This window comes from Convolutriloba macropyga, unplaced genomic scaffold (assembly GCF_964194025.1).
Source record: "Convolutriloba macropyga unplaced genomic scaffold, txConMacr16.3 SCAFFOLD_959, whole genome shotgun sequence".
In the NCBI taxonomy this organism is placed as follows: Eukaryota; Metazoa; Xenacoelomorpha; order Acoela; family Convolutidae; genus Convolutriloba; species Convolutriloba macropyga.
In genome coordinates this window covers 55,001-72,613 of record NW_027449702.1, presented here as the reverse complement: position 1 = coordinate 72,613, position 17,613 = coordinate 55,001, and the positions used below count along the sequence as shown (strand labels likewise).

Genomic DNA, 17,613 nt, shown 5'->3' with positions numbered 1-17,613 from the left:
AGCTTGAGCTTGAGCTAGCTAGCTTGAGCTTGAGCTTGAGCTAGCTAGCTTGAGCTTGAGCTTGAGCTAGCTAGCTAGCTAGCTTGAGCTTGAGCTAGCTAGCTTGAGCTTGAGCTAGCTAGCTAGCTTGAGATTGAGCTTGAGCTAGCTGGCTTGAGCTTGAGCTAGCTAGCTTGAGCTTGAGCTAGCTAGCTTGAGCTTGAGCTAGCTAGCTAGCTTGAACTTGAGCTAGCTAGCTAGCTTGAGCTTGAGCTTGAGCTAGCTAGCTAGCTTGAGCTTGAGCTTGAGCTAGCTGGCTTGAGCTTGAGCTAGCTAGCTTGAGCTTGAGCTAGCTAGCTTGAGCTTGAGCTAGCTAGCTAGCTTGAACTTGAGCTAGCTAGCTAGCTTGAGCTTGAGCTAGCTAGCTAGCTTGAGCTTGAGCTAGCTAGCTAGCTTGAGCTTGAGCTTGAGCTAGCTAGCTTGAGCTTGAGCTTGAGCTAGCTAGCTAGCTTGAGCTTGAGCTAGCTAGCTTGAGCTTGAGCTAGCTAGCTTGAGCTTGAGCTAGCTAGCTAGCTTGAGCTTGAGCTAGCTAGCTAGCTTGAACTTGAGCTAGCTAGCTAGCTTGAGCTTGAGCTAGCTAGCTAGCTTGAGCTAGCTAGCTAGCTTGAGCTTGAGCTTGAGCTAGCTAGCTTGAGCTTGAGCTAGCTAGCTAGCTTGAGCTTGAGCTAGCTAGCTAGCTTGAGCTTGAGCTAGCTAGCTAGCTTGAGCTTGAGCTTGAGCTAGCTAGCTTGAGCTTGAGCTTGAGCTAGCTAGCTAGCTTGAGCTTGAGCTAGCTAGCTTGAGCTTGAGCTAGCTAGCTTGAGCTTGAGCTAGCTAGCAAGCTTGTGCTTGAGCTAGCTAGCTAGCTTGAGCTTGAGCTTGAGCTAGCTAGCTTGAGCTTGAGCTAGCTAGCTTGAGCTTGAGCTAGCTAGCTTGAGCTTGAGCTAGCTAGCAAGCTTGTGCTTGAGCTAGCTAGCTAGCTTGAGCTTGAGCTTGAGCTAGCTGGCTTGAGCTTGAGCTAGCTAGCTTGAGCTTGAGCTAGCTAGCTTGAGCTTGACCTAGCTAGCTAGCTTGAACTTGAGCTAGCTAGCTAGCTTGAGCTTGAGCTAGCTAGCTAGCTTGAGCTTGAGCTAGCTAGCTAGCTTGAGCTTGAGCTTGAGCTAGCTAGCTTGAGCTTGAGCTTGAGCTAGCTAGCTAGCTTGAGCTTGAGCTAGCTAGCTTGAGCTTGAGCTAGCTAGCTTGAGCTTGAGCTAGCTAGCTAGCTTGAGCTTGAGCTAGCTAGCTAGCTTGAACTTGAGCTAGCTAGCTAGCTTGAGTTTGAGCTAGCTAGCTTGAGCTTGAGCTAGCTAGCTTGAGCTTGAGCTAGCTAGCTAGCTTGAACTTGAGCTAGCTAGCTAGCTTGAGCTTGAGCTAGCTAGCTAGCTTGAGCTTGAGCTAGCTAGCTAGCTTGAGCTTGAGCTTGAGCTAGCTAGCTTGAGCTTGAGCTTGAGCTAGCTAGCTAGCTTGAGCTTGAGCTAGCTAGCTTGAGCTTGAGCTAGCTAGCTTGAGCTTGAGCTAGCTAGCTAGCTTGAGCTTGAGCTAGCTAGCTAGCTTGAACTTGAGCTAGCTAGCTAGCTTGAGCTTGAGCTAGCTAGCTTGAGCTTGAGCTAGCTAGCTAGCTTGAGCTTGAGCTTGAGCTAGCTAGTATGCTAGCTTGAGCTTGAGCTTGAGCTTGAGCTAGCTAGCTTGAGCTTGAGCTAGCTAGCTAGCTTGAGCTTGGGCTTGAGCTAGCTAGCTTGAGCTTGAGCTTGAGCTAGCTAGCTTGAGCTTGAGCTTGAGCTAGCTAGCTTGAGCTTGAGCTTGAGCTAGCTAGCTTGAGCTTGAGCTTGAGCTAGCTAGCTAGCTAGCTTGAGCTTGAGCTAGCTAGCTTGAGCTTGAGCTAGCTAGCTAGCTTGAGCTTGAGCTTGAGCTAGCTGGCTTGAGCTTGAGCTAGCTAGCTTGAGCTTGAGCTAGCTAGCTTGAGCTTGAGCTAGCTAGCTAGCTTGAACTTGAGCTAGCTAGCTAGCTTGAGCTTGAGCTTGAGCTTGAGCTAGCTAGCTAGCTTGAGCTTGAGCTTGAGCTAGCTGGCTTGAGCTTGAGCTAGCTAGCTTGAGCTTGAGCTAGCTAGCTTGAGCTTGAGCTAGCTAGCTAGCTTGAACTTGAGCTAGCTAGCTAGCTTGAGCTTGAGCTAGCTAGCTAGCTTGAGCTTGAGCTAGCTAGCTAGCTTGAGCTTGAGCTTGAGCTAGCTAGCTTGAGCTTGAGCTTGAGCTAGCTAGCTAGCTTGAGCTTGAGCTAGCTAGCTTGAGCTTGAGCTAGATAGCTTGAGCTTGAGCTAGCTAGCTAGCTTGAGCTTGAGCTAGCTAGCTAGCTTGAACTTGAGCTAGCTAGCTAGCTTGAGCTTGAGCTAGCTAGCTAGCTTGAGCTAGCTAGCTAGCTTGAGCTTGAGCTTGAGCTAGCTAGCTTGAGCTTGAGCTAGCTAGCTAGCTTGAGCTTGAGCTAGCTAGCTAGCTTGAGCTTGAGCTAGCTAGCTAGCTTGAGCTTGAGCTTGAGCTAGCTAGCTTGAGCTTGAGCTTGAGCTAGCTAGCTAGCTTGAGCTTGAGCTAGCTAGCTTGAGCTTGAGCTAGCTAGCTTGAGCTTGAGCTAGCTAGCAAGCTTGTGCTTGAGCTAGCTAGCTAGCTTGAGCTTGAGCTTGAGCTAGCTAGCTTGAGCTTGAGCTAGCTAGCTTGAGCTTGAGCTAGCTAGCTTGAGCTTGAGCTAGCTAGCAAGCTTGTGCTTGAGCTAGCTAGCTAGCTTGAGCTTGAGCTTGAGCTAGCTGGCTTGAGCTTGAGCTAGCTAGCTTGAGCTTGAGCTAGCTAGCTTGAGCTTGAGCTAGCTAGCTAGCTTGAACTTGAGCTAGCTAGCTAGCTTGAGCTTGAGCTAGCTAGCTAGCTTGAGCTTGAGCTAGCTAGCTAGCTTGAGCTTGAGCTTGAGCTAGCTAGCTTGAGCTTGAGCTTGAGCTAGCTAGCTAGCTTGAGCTTGAGCTAGCTAGCTTGAGCTTGAGCTAGCTAGCTTGAGCTTGAGCTAGCTAGCTAGCTTGAGCTTGAGCTAGCTAGCTAGCTTGAACTTGAGCTAGCTAGCTAGCTTGAGTTTGAGCTAGCTAGCTTGAGCTTGAGCTAGCTAGCTTGAGCTTGAGCTAGCTAGCTAGCTTGAACTTGAGCTAGCTAGCTAGCTTGAGCTTGAGCTAGCTAGCTAGCTTGAGCTTGAGCTAGCTAGCTAGCTTGAGCTTGAGCTTGAGCTAGCTAGCTTGAGCTTGAGCTTGAGCTAGCTAGCTAGCTTGAGCTTGAGCTAGCTAGCTTGAGCTTGAGCTAGCTAGCTTGAGCTTGAGCTAGCTAGCTAGCTTGAGCTTGAGCTAGCTAGCTAGCTTGAACTTGAGCTAGCTAGCTAGCTTGAGCTTGAGCTAGCTAGCTAGCTTGAGCTAGCTAGCTAGCTTGAGCTTGAGCTTGAGCTTGAGCTAGCTAGCTTGAGCTTGAGCTAGCTAGCTAGCTTGAGCTTGAGCTAGCTAGCTAGCTTGAGCTTGAGCTAGCTAGCTAGCTTGAGCTTGAGCTTGAGCTAGCTAGCTTGAGCTTGAGCTAGCTAGCTAGCTTGAGCTTGAGCTAGCTAGCTAGCTTGAGCTTGAGCTTGAGCTAGCTAGCTTGAGCTTGAGCTTGAGCTAGCTAGCTAGCTTGAGCTTGAGCTAGCTAGCTTGAGCTTGAGCTAGCTAGCTTGAGCTTGAGCTAGCTAGCTAGCTTGTGCTTGAGCTAGCTAGCTAGCTTGAGCTTGAGCTTGAGCTAGCTGGCTTGAGCTTGAGCTAGCTAGCTTGAGCTTGAGCTAGCTAGCTTGAGCTTGAGCTAGCTAGCTAGCTTGAACTTGAGCTAGCTAGCTAGCTTGAGCTTGAGCTAGCTAGCTAGCTTGAGCTTGAGCTAGCTAGCTAGCTTGAGCTTGAGCTTGAGCTAGCTAGCTTGAGCTTGAGCTTGAGCTAGCTAGCTAGCTTGAGCTTGAGCTAGCTAGCTTGAGCTTGAGCTAGCTAGCTTGAGCTTGAGCTAGCTAGCTAGCTTGAGCTTGAGCTAGCTAGCTAGCTTGAACTTGAGCTAGCTAGCTAGCTTGAGCTTGAGCTAGCTAGCTAGCTTGAGCTAGCTAGCTAGCTTGAGCTTGAGCTTGAGCTAGCTAGCTTGAGCTTGAGCTAGCTAGCTAGCTTGAGCTTGAGCTAGCTAGCTAGCTTGAGCTTGAGCCAGCTAGCTAGCTTGAGCTTGAGCTTGAGCTAGCTAGCTTGAGCTTGAGCTTGAGCTAGCTAGCTAGCTTGAGCTTGAGCTAGCTAGCTTGAGCTTGAGCTAGCTAGCTTGAGCTTGAGCTAGCTAGCAAGCTTGTGCTTGAGCTAGCTAGCTAGCTTGAGCTTGAGCTTGAGCTAGCTAGCTTGAGCTTGAGCTAGCTAGCTTGAGCTTGAGCTAGCTAGCTTGAGCTTGAGCTAGCTAGCAAGCTTGTGCTTGAGCTAGCTAGCTAGCTTGAGCTTGAGCTTGAGCTAGCTGGCTTGAGCTTGAGCTAGCTAGCTTGAGCTTGAGCTAGCTAGCTTGAGCTTGAGCTAGCTAGCTAGCTTGAACTTGAGCTAGCTAGCTAGCTTGAGCTTGAGCTAGCTAGCTAGCTTGAGCTTGAGCTAGCTAGCTAGCTTGAGCTTGAGCTTGAGCTAGCTAGCTTGAGCTTGAGCTTGAGCTAGCTAGCTAGCTGGAGCTTGAGCTAGCTAGCTTGAGCTTGAGCTAGCTAGCTTGAGCTTGAGCTAGCTAGCTAGCTTGAGCTTGAGCTAGCTAGCTAGCTTGAACTTGAGCTAGCTAGCTAGCTTGAGTTTGAGCTAGCTAGCTTGAGCTTGAGCTAGCTAGCTTGAGCTTGAGCTAGCTAGCTAGCTTGAACTTGAGCTAGCTAGCTAGCTTGAGCTTGAGCTAGCTAGCTAGCTTGAGCTTGAGCTAGCTAGCTAGCTTGAGCTTGAGCTTGAGCTAGCTAGCTTGAGCTTGAGCTTGAGCTAGCTAGCTAGCTTGAGCTTGAGCTAGCTAGCTTGAGCTTGAGCTAGCTAGCTTGAGCTTGAGCTAGCTAGCTAGCTTGAGCTTGAGCTAGCTAGCTAGCTTGAACTTGAGCTAGCTAGCTAGCTTGAGCTTGAGCTAGCTAGCTAGCTTGAGCTAGCTAGCTAGCTTGAGCTTGAGCTTGAGCTTGAGCTAGCTAGCTTGAGCTTGAGCTAGCTAGCTAGCTTGAGCTTGAGCTAGCTAGCCAGCTTGAGCTTGAGCTAGCTAGCTAGCTTGAGCTTGAGCTTGAGCTAGCTAGCTTGAGCTTGAGCTTGAGCTAGCTAGCTAGCTTGAGCTTGAGCTAGCTAGCTAGCTTGAGCTTGAGCTTGAGCTAGCTAGCTTGAGCTTGAGCTTGAGCTAGCTAGCTAGCTTGAGCTTGAGCTAGCTAGCTTGAGCTTGAGCTAGCTAGCTTGAGATTGAGCTAGCTAGCTAGCTTGTGCTTGAGCTAGCTAGCTAGCTTGAGCTTGAGCTTGAGCTAGCTGGCTTGAGCTTGAGCTAGCTAGCTTGAGCTTGAGCTAGCTAGCTTGAGCTTGAGCTAGCTAGCTAGCTTGAACTTGAGCTAGCTAGCTAGCTTGAGCTTGAGCTTGAGCTAGCTAGCTAGCTTGAGCTTGAGCTAGCTAGCTAGCTTGAGCTTGAGCTTGAGCTAGCTAGCTTGAGCTTGAGCTTGAGCTAGCTAGCTAGCTTGAGCTTGAGCTAGCTAGCTTGAGCTTGAGCTAGCTAGCTTGAGCTTGAGCTAGCTAGCTAGCTTGAGCTTGAGCTAGCTAGCTAGCTTGAACTTGAGCTAGCTAGCTAGCTTGAGCTTGAGCTAGCTAGCTAGCTTGAGCTAGCTAGCTAGCTTGAGCTTGAGCTTGAGCTTGAGCTAGCTAGCTTGAGCTTGAGCTAGCTAGCTAGCTTGAGCTTGAGCTAGCTAGCTAGCTTGAGCTTGAGCTAGCTAGCTAGCTTGAGCTTGAGCTTGAGCTAGCTAGCTTGAGCTTGAGCTTGAGCTAGCTAGCTAGCTTGAGCTTGAGCTAGCTAGCTTGAGCTTGAGCTAGCTAGCTTGAGCTTGAGCTAGCTAGCTAGCTTGAGCTTGAGCTAGCTAGCTAGCTTGAGCTTGAGCTAGCTGGCTTGAGCTTGAGCTAGATAGCTTGAGCTTGAGCTAGCTAGCTAGCTTGAGCTAGCTAGCTAGAGCTCGACCTATGAAAAGCTGCGCAAACACTTATTCTATAATAATTGCGAAAATTAAAAATTTCACAAGTGAAAAGCTGCATAAACAGTAATTCTATGTGTGGGGCATTATTAGGGGGAGGTGTCTTGTCAAAATATGGCTGGACTAAAGACCTCAACCCAGATAGGGTGGAAGGCCCTATGATCGGTCTGTTACTAATCGGTGACCGATAAAGACCTGACCAAGGCCTGTAGTAAGCTTGGTTAGGCATTACAGGAGATAACACTAAGACCGAGGGGTCTTAGAGAGCCCTCTAGCGGGGCGAATAGAGCTAGATCGAGCCTTGGGAAAGCTAGATCGAGCAGGACTGAAGCTAAAGGATAGACCGAGAGGTCTGTCTGGTCCTCCTAGAGAGGCCAAGAGAAAGTACGAGAAGCCAACTAAAGCTTGATCGGGCCTTCAGCAAGCACGACCGAGCTGTACCGGAGCTAACACTAAGACCGAGGGGTCTTAGAGAGCCCTCTAGCGGGGCGAATAGAGCTAGATCGAGCCTTGGGAAAGCTAGATCGAGCAGGACTGAAGCTAAACGATAGACCGAGAGGTCTGTCTGGTCCTCCTAGAGAGGCCAAGAGAAAAAACGAGAAGCTAACTAAAGCTTGATCGGGCCTTCAGCAAGCACGACCGAGCTGTACCGGAGCTAACACTAAGACCGAGGGGTCTTAGAGAGCCCTCTAGCGGGGCGAATAGAGCTTGATCAAGCCTTGGGCAAGCTAGATCGAGCAGGACTGAAGCTAAGCAAGAGACCGAGAGGTCTGTCTGGTCCTCCTAGAGAGGCCAAGAGAAAGTACGAGAAGCCAACTAAAGCTTGATCGGGCCTTCAGCAAGCACGACCGAGCTGTACCGGAGCTAACACTAAGACCGAGGGGTCTTAGAGAGCCCTCTAGCAGGGCGAATAGAGCTAGATCGAGCCTTGGGAAAGCTAGATCGAGCAGGACTGAAGCTAAACGATAGACCGAGAGGTCTGTCTGGTCCTCCTAGAGAGGCCAAGAGGAAGTACGAGAAGCTAACTAAAGCTTGATCGCGCCTTCAGCAAGCACGATTGAGCAAGACCGGAGCTAACACTAAGACCGAAGTGTCTTAGAGAGCCCTCTAGTGGGGCGAATAGAGCTAGATCGAGCCTTGGGAAAGCTAGATCGAGTAAGATTGAAGCTGAAAGAGTGTCAGAGGAGCAAATGAACCTCCAAAAAGTGAAAATCAAATTTTAGAAAAAAACACAAGTTAAATACTGCATGGACAGTAATTCTATGTGTGGGGCATTATTAGGGAGAGGTGTCTTGTCAAAATATGGCTGGACTAAAGACCTCAACCCGGATAGGGTGGAAGGCCCTATGATTGGTCTGTTACTAATCGGTGACCGATAAAGACCTGACCAAGGCCTGTAGTAAGCTTGGTTAGGCATTACAGAAGATAACACTAAGACCGAGGGGTCTTAGAGAGCCCTCTAGCGGGGCGAATAGAGCTTGATCAAGCCTTGGGCAAGCTAGATCGAGCAGGACTGAAGCTAAACGATAGACCGAGAGGTCTGTCTGGTCCTCCTAGAGAGGCCAAGAGAAAGTACGAGAATCTAACTAAAGCTGGGTCGGGCCTTCAGCAAGCACGACCGAGCAGTACCGGAGCTAACACTAAGACCGAGGGGTCTTAGAGAGCCCTCTAGTGGGGCGAATAGAGCTAGATCGAGCCTTGGGAAAGCTAGATCGAGCAGGACTGAAGCTAAACGATAAACCGAAAGGTCTGACGGGTCCTCATAAGAGGCATGGAGAAAGATCTGATACTAAAGTACCTCTCGGAAGTAATAAAATATGCCTGATGAAGCCGGGTATGATGTTTGTTGTTTGATGGCATTCATCGATTAGGTCTGGTGGATTCCCCATTACTCCGAGTGGTACTAGTAGAGGCTCCTACAGGGGTGAGCAAAGCGAGATCAAGCCTTAGGCAAGCTAGATCGAGCAGAACTGAAGCTGAAAAGCAAAATAAATGACAGGTCTGTCCAAATCAATAAACTTGAAATCCAGTGTGGTCACCACGGGTCACGAGGTGAATTCCTAGCGATTGTCTGCTGAACGTATAGGAAGGCCCGAAACGAACGATAATTTCATTGCACAGTGGAGATACTATACGTTCAGGAGTAGCATACATCGGGTTTGATCTATGATCATGTCTGGTCTCCGAGGATCCACCGGGTTACCAACTGGCACCGCTGTACTGGGTGTAAAACTGGGCCACCTGAAGTCCCGGGTGTAAAACTAGGTGCCTCTGTGCCAAAGTAGCGGCTTGCGTAGTGCATTATGCCTCCGGCTTGCGAAATGGTTATAAGCAATAACAACAGGACGCCGCGGGGTGTTCACTTAAAGGAGTAACGTTCTCTCAAGGGAGGGGATCTAAAAATCTTGATAAAACATTTATTCTATGCAAAATTTGTGCGCAAATTTTGCAAAGTAAAAAGCTGCACTGTAGCAAATTCTATGTGTGTAGCATTATTAGGGAAGTGTTGTTTGATGGCACCTCTCTACTTGATGCACCAAAGAACTACCTTGATGGCTCATGACCGCTGGTAATCTGTCGTCGCTAGTAGTTCGGAACTGAGAACAAATATGTTCGCAAATTACAACAATTATACAGCATATTGCTGAATAAAGCAGAACCGAATAATACTCAGTGACTTTACACCAAGACTGACTAATGTCTGGATTGTATCGTCCTACTCGAGTAAGGCGAAGAAAAGCTAGAAAGATACGCTTTTCACAAAGCAGGCTTAATGCATGCAAACCAAGGAGGAAGGAGTGATGCCCCTCCTTATAATAAGCAGAACCAAATAAAGAACAGACAGCATCATCTGTACAGTGACCAAGAAGAGGTGAAACTTCTGTATGTGAAAAGGCAATTTGAGCGAGATTTATTAGCAGACTAGTATTATGTTGTTTCTAGTAGGCGAAAGCCGAAACATCAACATGTGAAAATCTGATATTAAATCCTCAATCATTTTCCCTAGTATTATACAGCTATGAGTAACCTTAATTGGACACGGCAATTATTGCTGACCGGTGAAACTTTCGCATGGGAAAGACACACACACTTCTTGACAAAGCAATAAGTATTATGCTGTTTCTAGTACGCGAAAGCAGAAACATCAGCATGTGAAAGTTGTGAAGTTGAAGAATTTTTGTGTTGAGTACGATGTTGTTACTAGTAACCATGTCGACAGCTGAGAACTGTTCTCTAACCAATAGAAGGTGAAACTTCTGTATGTGAAAAGGCAATTTGAGCGAGATTTCTTAGCAGACTAGTATTATGTTGTTTCTAGTAGGCGAAAGCCGAAACATCAACATGTGAAAATCTGATATTAAATCCTCAATCATTTTCCCTAGTATTATACAGCTACTAGTAGCCGTAATTGGTCAGGGAAACATTGTTGACCGGTGAAACTTCACATGGGAAAGACACACAAATTACTTGACAAAACAATAAGTATTATGCTGTTTCTAGTATGCGAAAGCAGAAACATCAGCATGTGAAAGTTGTGAAGTTGAAAAGTTTTTGTGTTGAGTACGGTGTTGTTACTAGTAACCATGTCGACAGCTGGAAAGCTGTTCTCTAACCAATAAAAGGTAAAACTTCTGTATCTGAAGAGGCGGCGTGATTGAGATTTTTAACAGACTAGTATTATGTTGTTTCTAGTAGGCGAGAGCCGAAACATCGACATGTGAACATCTGGTTTTTAAATCATGAGTCAATTCTCCCTAGTATGATACAGTTGTTAGCCGGTATTGGTAACAGTAGAACAGAGATTTGGAGGGCAAAACCTGCTCATGGGAAATGCTCACAGAGCGCTATCTACCAGTACACATAGTATTATGCTGTTTCTAGTACGCGCGAGCCGAAACATCAGCATGTGAAATGTGTAATCGTGGGTAACTCTAAGTGTGTAGAGTACTGTGTAGTAACTAGTAGCCATGCCAAAGCATGCATTGAAACTCTTCGTGATTTAAAAAGCTCAAAGCAAGATTGACGAGGCCGCAAGGCTATGTCTTTCTAAATTCGAACAAATCGAAAGATTGTTCAAAGTACAATTAAACTGATTGATCCTGTCAGTTGCCATATGCTTGTCTGAAAGACTAAGCCATGCATGTGCAAGCGAAGCTTGAAAAAGTGGAACCGCGAATGGCTCATTAAATCAGTTACTATCTATTAGTTGATTTGCAAGCTAAATGAATAACTGCGGTAACCCTGCAGCTAATGCATGCTGATTGTCCGACACTGTCGGAGACTTTTACAAGACTACACCGGGTGATTTGCTAAGTACAGACACATCCCGTGATGAGTCCTAGTAACTGAAAGATCCCAGATAGCTTCGGCTTGGGGACGGAACTTCCGAATTTCTGACCTATCAACCTATGATGGTAGTGTAACGGACTACCATGGTTGTGACGGGTAACGGGGAATCAGGGTTCGATTCCGGAGAGGGAGCCTTAGAAACGGCTACCACATCCAAGGAAGGCAGCAGGCACGCAAATTACCCACTCTCCGCACGAGGAGGTAGTGACTAGAAATAATGATATGAACCTTTATGGTTTGTAATCAGAATGGAATGGACTTAAAAGCTCCATTGATGAACGAGTAGAGGGCAAGTCTGGTGCCAGCAGCCGCGGTAATACCAGCCTCTACAAGCGTATGCAATAGTTGCTGCGTTTAAAAAGCTCATAGTTGGATCTGTTTGAGTAGAACGGCAACATGGTCTTCAGTTAAATCTGTTGACTCGTTCCGCTCATCCTTCGCATCGAAGAAATAGTTTGCACTTAAATGTGACGAACTGTGGAAACGGTGTTTTCACCCTGAGAAAATTAGAGTGTTCAAAGCATCCTTTGGGATCGAATAATAAAGCATGGAATAATGGAGAATGACCCGCTACTCGATTGATGCCGGTTGGCTGAGTGCGGTAATGATTGAAAGGAACAGACGGGGGCATTTGTATTGCTACGTTAGAGGTGAAATTCTTGGATCGTGGCAAGACAAACTACTGCGAAAGCATTTGCCAAGAATGTTTTCATTAATCAAGAACGAAAGTCAGAGTATTGAAGAGGATTAGATACCCTCGTAATTCTGACCATAAACTATACCAACCTACAATTTGTCAAAGTCGATCTTGACTTGGCAAGAGATTAACCGGGAAACCAAAGTTTATTGGTTCCGGGGGAAGTATGGTTGCAAAATCGAAACTTAAAGGAATTGACGGAAGGGCACCACCAGGAGTGGAGCCTGCGGCTTAATTTGACTCAACACGGGAAAACTCACCCGGTCCAGACATCTTAAGGATTGACAGATTGAATATCTTTCATGATTATATGGGCGGTGGTGCATGGCCGTTCTTAGTTAGTGGAGTGATCTGTCTGGTTAATTCCGATAACGAACGAGATCTTCTCCATCTAAATAATGAAATTCACTATATGTGAATTCAAACACTTCTTAGAGGAACTATGCGGAATTAAATACCGCAGATGAAGTGAGGCTATAACAGGTCTGTGATGCCCTTAGATGTTCTGGACTGCACGCGCGCTACACTGTGTACTTTTAGATTGAGTACTCAGCCCTTGGTCCGAAATGGACTGGGCAATCAGAGAAAAGTACAGCGCTTCAAGGGGATCGTCTGTTGTAACTTGCAGACGTGAACCAGGAATTCCTGGTACTTATGAGTCAACAACTCATAGGGATTACGTCCCTGCCCTTTGTACACACCGCCCGTCGCTACTACTGATTGGATAGTTAAGCAAGAATTGCAAATTCCTACTGTTGGGACTTCGGTCTCCGGCAACGGGATGAAGCGGATCGAGCTTAATTGTCTAGAGGAAGTAAAAGTCGTAACAAGGTTTCCGTAGGGGAACCTGCGGAAGGATCAGTGATTGATTCCTTCGGGCATGGCTGCTGGTAGAGGCCATGTCTGTAGTGCGCATGACGCTCTGTCGCTAGAGATTGCTTGGCAACCAATCTCGAATTATGTATCGAGCTCAAAAACTACTTGTGTGGATACATAGTTCAGCAGTCATGGCAAGGGACTGCTTAAAGGGAGACTAGTTAGCAAAAGCAGCCTAGCAGAACTGCAGCTATCTAGATCTCAGAAGCTGGGTTATAGAAGCCCAGCTATAGACTTGTGAATGAGAAAGGCCTAAAAAGGTCCACAAGTCGCGTGGTTAGAACCGACACGCAAAAATCCCAGCGAGTGACAGAGCGTTGCGCTGTTCAGTGGGAAAGAGTTGAGCTACTCGGGGCGCCCACTGAACTTGCTCCGAGCCAAAGGCTCGAAAAAACACAGCTTAGCCTCAGATCCTTTACATAGAAGGCTAGCTAAAATAAACTTACCTTGGACGAGGGTAAAGTTTAGTCAGTTCTTAGGGGAGAGTAATCCACAGCTTCTCGCCCTCTGAACATTCTCCCAGATATGTAGGTCTGGGAGAGTCTCCTCCTGTTCTTCGGAATCTGGAGGTAGACAAAGACAGTACGATACGATCTTGCATCGGGATGACTAACCGATAATGATCATAATCTGACAATTTTTCCGGCTTGAGGCACCGGAGTCAGATTAAAGACACATACTGAACTAAAGGCGTATGTGCAAAGCTTGTCGGAGTGTAGAGAGTCAAGCTGAGTTGACTCGTCACGTGGTGATGACAACAGACATGTGCAAAACACTCACAACTTTATCGTCTATGTGGAAAAGGTTGCTAACAGCGCTCTCTATGAGAGGCCCTCGCATATAACTATACGAGGAAAAGGCGATAGAGTTGTTTGAATGTGGGGCAGGTTCATCGACAAGCTAAGTTGATCACATTCTTGTTGTGGCATCCTACTAGAATTGGTCACGGTCTGCACCAACTCTCCCCAAGTTGGCCAGACTTAAAACTAGAAATAAGGTTTGCAGCTATGTGAACCTAGAAACTGTAAAGGAGTTGAAAGAACTTAAAGGAATTGAAAGAGGCCTTGAGGTATATCCTCTTGGTAAAGACCCACAAAAGCTCACAAAAGTGGCTTCGAAGGGCAAAACTGGTTCATCCAAAACAATTGGAGAGCTTAAAGCAGAACCAATTCGAATGAAACACTATTGGTGAAACTTCATCATGAGAACGTCACAAGCTGATCACGCTCTATGATATGACTAGTATTATGTTGCTTCTAGTAGGCTAAGCGCAAGCCGAAACATCAACATGTGAAAGTCGTAGAATTTTGCAATCAAACTGTGGCTAGTACTGTGATGTTACTAGTAACCTGGTGTTCCGTCATATGGCCAAGAGAGCATTTGAAGGCGAAACTTCTGCATGGGAAAGCTGCATCATGATCAAAATTTTATATCGAGTATTATGTTGACGTTAGTAGGCCTTGGCCGAAAACGCAGCATGTGAAAGGTATAGATAAAAGTTATTGTTGCAGTCAGTACTGTGTAGTTACTAGTAGCTGGATTTAAGCTCAAAATGAGACACTGTTGGTGAAACTTCATCATGAGAATGTCACAAGCTGATCAAGCTCTATGATATGACTAGTATTATGTTGCTTCTAGTAGGCTAAGCGCAAGCCGAAACATCAACATGTGAAAGTCGTAGAATTTTGCGATCAAATTGTGGCTAGTACTGTGATGTTACTAGTAACCTTGTGTTACGTCATATGGCCAAGAGAGCATTTGAAGGCGAAACTTCTGCATGGGGAAGCTGCATCATGAACAAAAGTTTATATCGAGTATTATGTTGACATTAGTAGGCCCTGGCCGAAAGCGCAGCATGTGAAAGGTATAGATAAAAGTTATCGTTGCAGTCAGTACTGTGTAGTTACTAGTAGCTGGATTTAAGCTCGAAATGAGACACTGTTGGTGAAACTTCATCATGAGAACGTCACAAGCTGATCACGCTCCATGATATGACTAGTATTATGTTGCTTCTAGTAGGCTAAGCGCAAGCCGAAACATCAACATGTGAAAGTCGTAGAATTTTGCGATCAAATTGTGGCTAGTACTGTGATGTTACTAGTAACCTTGTGTTACGTCATATGGCCAAGAGAGCATTTGAAGGCGAAACTTCTGCATGGGGAAGCTGCATCATGAACAAAAGTTTATATCGAGTATTATGTTGACGTTAGTAGGCCCTGGCCGAAAGCGCAGCATGTGAAAGGTATAGATAAAAGTTAGCGTTGCAGTCAGTACTGTGTAGTTACTAGTAGCTGGATTTAAGCTCGAAATGAGACACTGTTGGTGAAACTTCATCATGAGAACGTCACAAGCTGATCACGCTCTATGATATGACTAGTATTATGTTGCTTCTAGTAGGCTAAGCGCAAGCCGAAACATCAACATGTGAAAGTCGTAGAATTTTGCAATCAAACTGTGGCTAGTACTGTGATGTTACTAGTAACCTTTTCTTACGTCATATGGCCAAGAGAGCATTTGAAGGCGAAACTTCTGCATGGGGAAGCTGCATCATGAACAAAAGTTTATATCGAGTATTATGTTGACGTTAGTAGGCCCTGGCCGAAAGCGCAGCATGTGAAAGGTATAGATAAAAGTTATCGTTGCAGTCAGTACTGTGTAGTTACTAGTAGCTGGATTTAAGCTCGAAGTGAGACACTGTTGGTGAAACTTCATCATGAGAACGTCACAAGCTGATCACGCTCTATGATATGACTAGTATTATGTTGCTTATAGTAGGCTAAGCGCAAGCCGAAACATCAACATGTGAAAGTCGTAGAATTTTGCGATCAAACTGTGGCTAGTACTTTGATGATGCTTGTAGCCAACCGAATTGGTTGAAAAGCCCAATAAGTAAGCTAACTTGGGAGAGCTTGTTGGAAACCAAATGCTACTAGATTGGTCCAAATACATCCTTCAACAGGGGATCACTTGGCTCGCTTTACGAAGAGGAGCACAGCTATATGTGTTAATTCGGTATGAATCGCAAGATTTGTTTACCGACCTCTCTAACGCAAAAGGCGGTCTCGGCTTCGGCTGTTGACTGCGTCCGATTCAGGGTTATATAACTCTCGATTGAACACATTGATGTTCTATTGTTGGTGCTTCCAATAAAATTGGAACACTTAAAGCAGAACCGATTCAAATAATAGCATTCTGATCAATGATTGCATTCCTTGATCAAGAACTGCTGGAGTCATTGTGATGGCGAATTTTCTTCATAAGAAAATTGCAAAGAGACGGAACTTAATGAGACTAGTATTATGTTGTTTCTAGTAAGCGGAAGCTGAAACAGCAACATGTGAAAATTAAGTTTTGTTCAATGATCTCGAGGCGATAAGTACTATGAAGCAACTAGTAGCCTAAGCATGACTCAGATTTGAGACAGTCAAAAAGACTGGCGAAACTTCTTCACATGAAAGTTACATAGAGAACTACAAATGTATACAGCGAGTATTATGTTGTTTCTAGTAGGCGAAAGCTGAAACATCAACATGTGAAAGTTGTCTGCAAACTGTAGAACGATATGTGATTAGTACTGTGCTGTTACTAGTAGCCAGTCTGACTGTAGAAGCCAAGACAAAGGGAAACTAATGCATCTGAAAAGGACAAGTTATGGAAAGGTATGCACGATAAGTATTATGTTGTTTCTAGTAAGCGGCAGCTGAAACATCAACATGTGAACGTCGTTGTGTACAGTAACCTAGAACTATATAGTCCTTAGTAACGTGCATTTACTAGTACCTGTAATTGGTATTCAGACTCAGGCAGTTTGGAATAGTTTGGCAAAGATGCACCAGAGAAAACTGGGATTTGATACAGAAATTGTTGAATACAAGTATTATTCTGCTTCTAGTAGGTTGAATCCGAAACATCAGCATGTGAAAATTGAAAACATTTCTGGTTCGAATTGTCACAAGTATTTGGTGATCTGAGTAGCCAAACTCACTACAACGCCAATTGAAGGCAAAAATTCTCAACGGGAAAAGCTATTCTCATTGAATGAGCTAACAAGACGAGTATTATGTTGCTTCTAGTAGGCGAAAGCCAAAACATCAACATGTGAAAGTCTTGCTGAACAAATTTAATGTTGTTGAGCTCAGTACCGTGTGAATTAGTAGCCATAATTGGCGAGCGAAAATTGAACTGGCGAAACTTCGTCTTTGGAAAATTGCAGATGCCGAGCACTTATTTTGCAACGAGTATTATGTTGACTGTAGTAAGCGAAAGCCGAAACAGCAACATGTGAAAGCTGTTGAAATTTGTGGTCATTTTGCAATAAGTACAAGGAGTGTAACTAGTAGCCAGGTCAAAATTTGGGATAAGAATGAGCAAAAATTCTGCATGAGAACAGTTGAAATTATGAAACTAAATTACAAAGACTAGTATTATGTTGTTTCGAGTACGCGAAAGCGGAAACATCAACATGTGAACGTTTGTAACGAAGTTTCGTTAATTTTCAGCCTAGTACTGAGCAAGAACGAGTAGCCTCATCTCCAATCCCACGCAAAATGTAGTGAAATATGTGAGTGAACCTTATTCACGGTGAGGGTTTCCCGAGGTCTGTATTGCAGCGAGTATTATGTTGCTTCTAGTAAGCGAAAGCTGAAACAACAACATTTGAAAGTTGGAATTAATGACTGAATGGAAACTTCGACCTGTGTTTGATAGTAGTAGCGAACAAAACTGCTGAATCGGTTTCTGTCTCATATTGGTCAGTGAACCAATTAAGAGACAATCAACTACATAACCTGAATTGGGCGAGAGAACCCCCTTAACTTAAGCATATCAGTAAGGGGAGGAAAAGAAATCAACTGAGAATCCCTTAGTAATGGCGAATGAACAGGGAAAAGCTCATCGGGAAGAGAAATGGCAACATTTCTCGGTGTCCGGTATGGTTTGATGCTAGACTGGTGAATTTGTCCTGATGTCTACTGGAAAGTAGCATCAAAGAAGGTGAAAATCCTGTAAAGGTCATTTTCGATACCAGTCATAATGGCTCATTCCTATGAGTAGAGTTGTTTGAAAGTGCAACTCGAAGCTGGAGATATGTCTCTCCAAAAGCTAATTATAAAGCGAGACCGATAGTAAACAAGTACCGTGAGGGAAAGTTGAAAAGCACTCTGAAGAGAGAGTGAAAAGTACGTGAAACTGTTGAAGGGGAACTGGAGTGAGCGTTACCATACTCAATGCCTTGATATTATATTCTCGGCTACCGAGTAGTGTAGTTGTCGTCTTTTGGCAAATCTTGTTAATGAATCGAGCAGAAGTTTTCCTCGGAATTCTTCTTGTTGATTCTAAACAAAATGAGATAAATTGATCTTGATTGCCTGTCTGACCTCAACTTCCTATTCAATGCTCTCTACAGC

General features: G+C 45.4%; 1 non-coding gene and 1 pseudogene across 1 annotated transcript in view; both read left to right on the top strand.

Moving 5' to 3' along the window:
- Window positions 1–15,155: 15,155 nt before the first annotated feature.
- Window positions 15,156–15,307, top strand: LOC142355251 (5.8S ribosomal RNA; annotated as a pseudogene).
- A 1,683-nt stretch (window positions 15,308–16,990) lies between these two features.
- Window positions 16,991–17,613, top strand: part of LOC142355248 (large subunit ribosomal RNA) — a 3,522-nt gene continuing 2,899 nt past the window's right edge. Inside the window, exon 1 of the ribosomal RNA XR_012761181.1 lies at window positions 16,991–17,613. This exon is cut by the window's right edge and continues 2,899 nt beyond it. This is a non-coding gene — a ribosomal RNA (large subunit ribosomal RNA).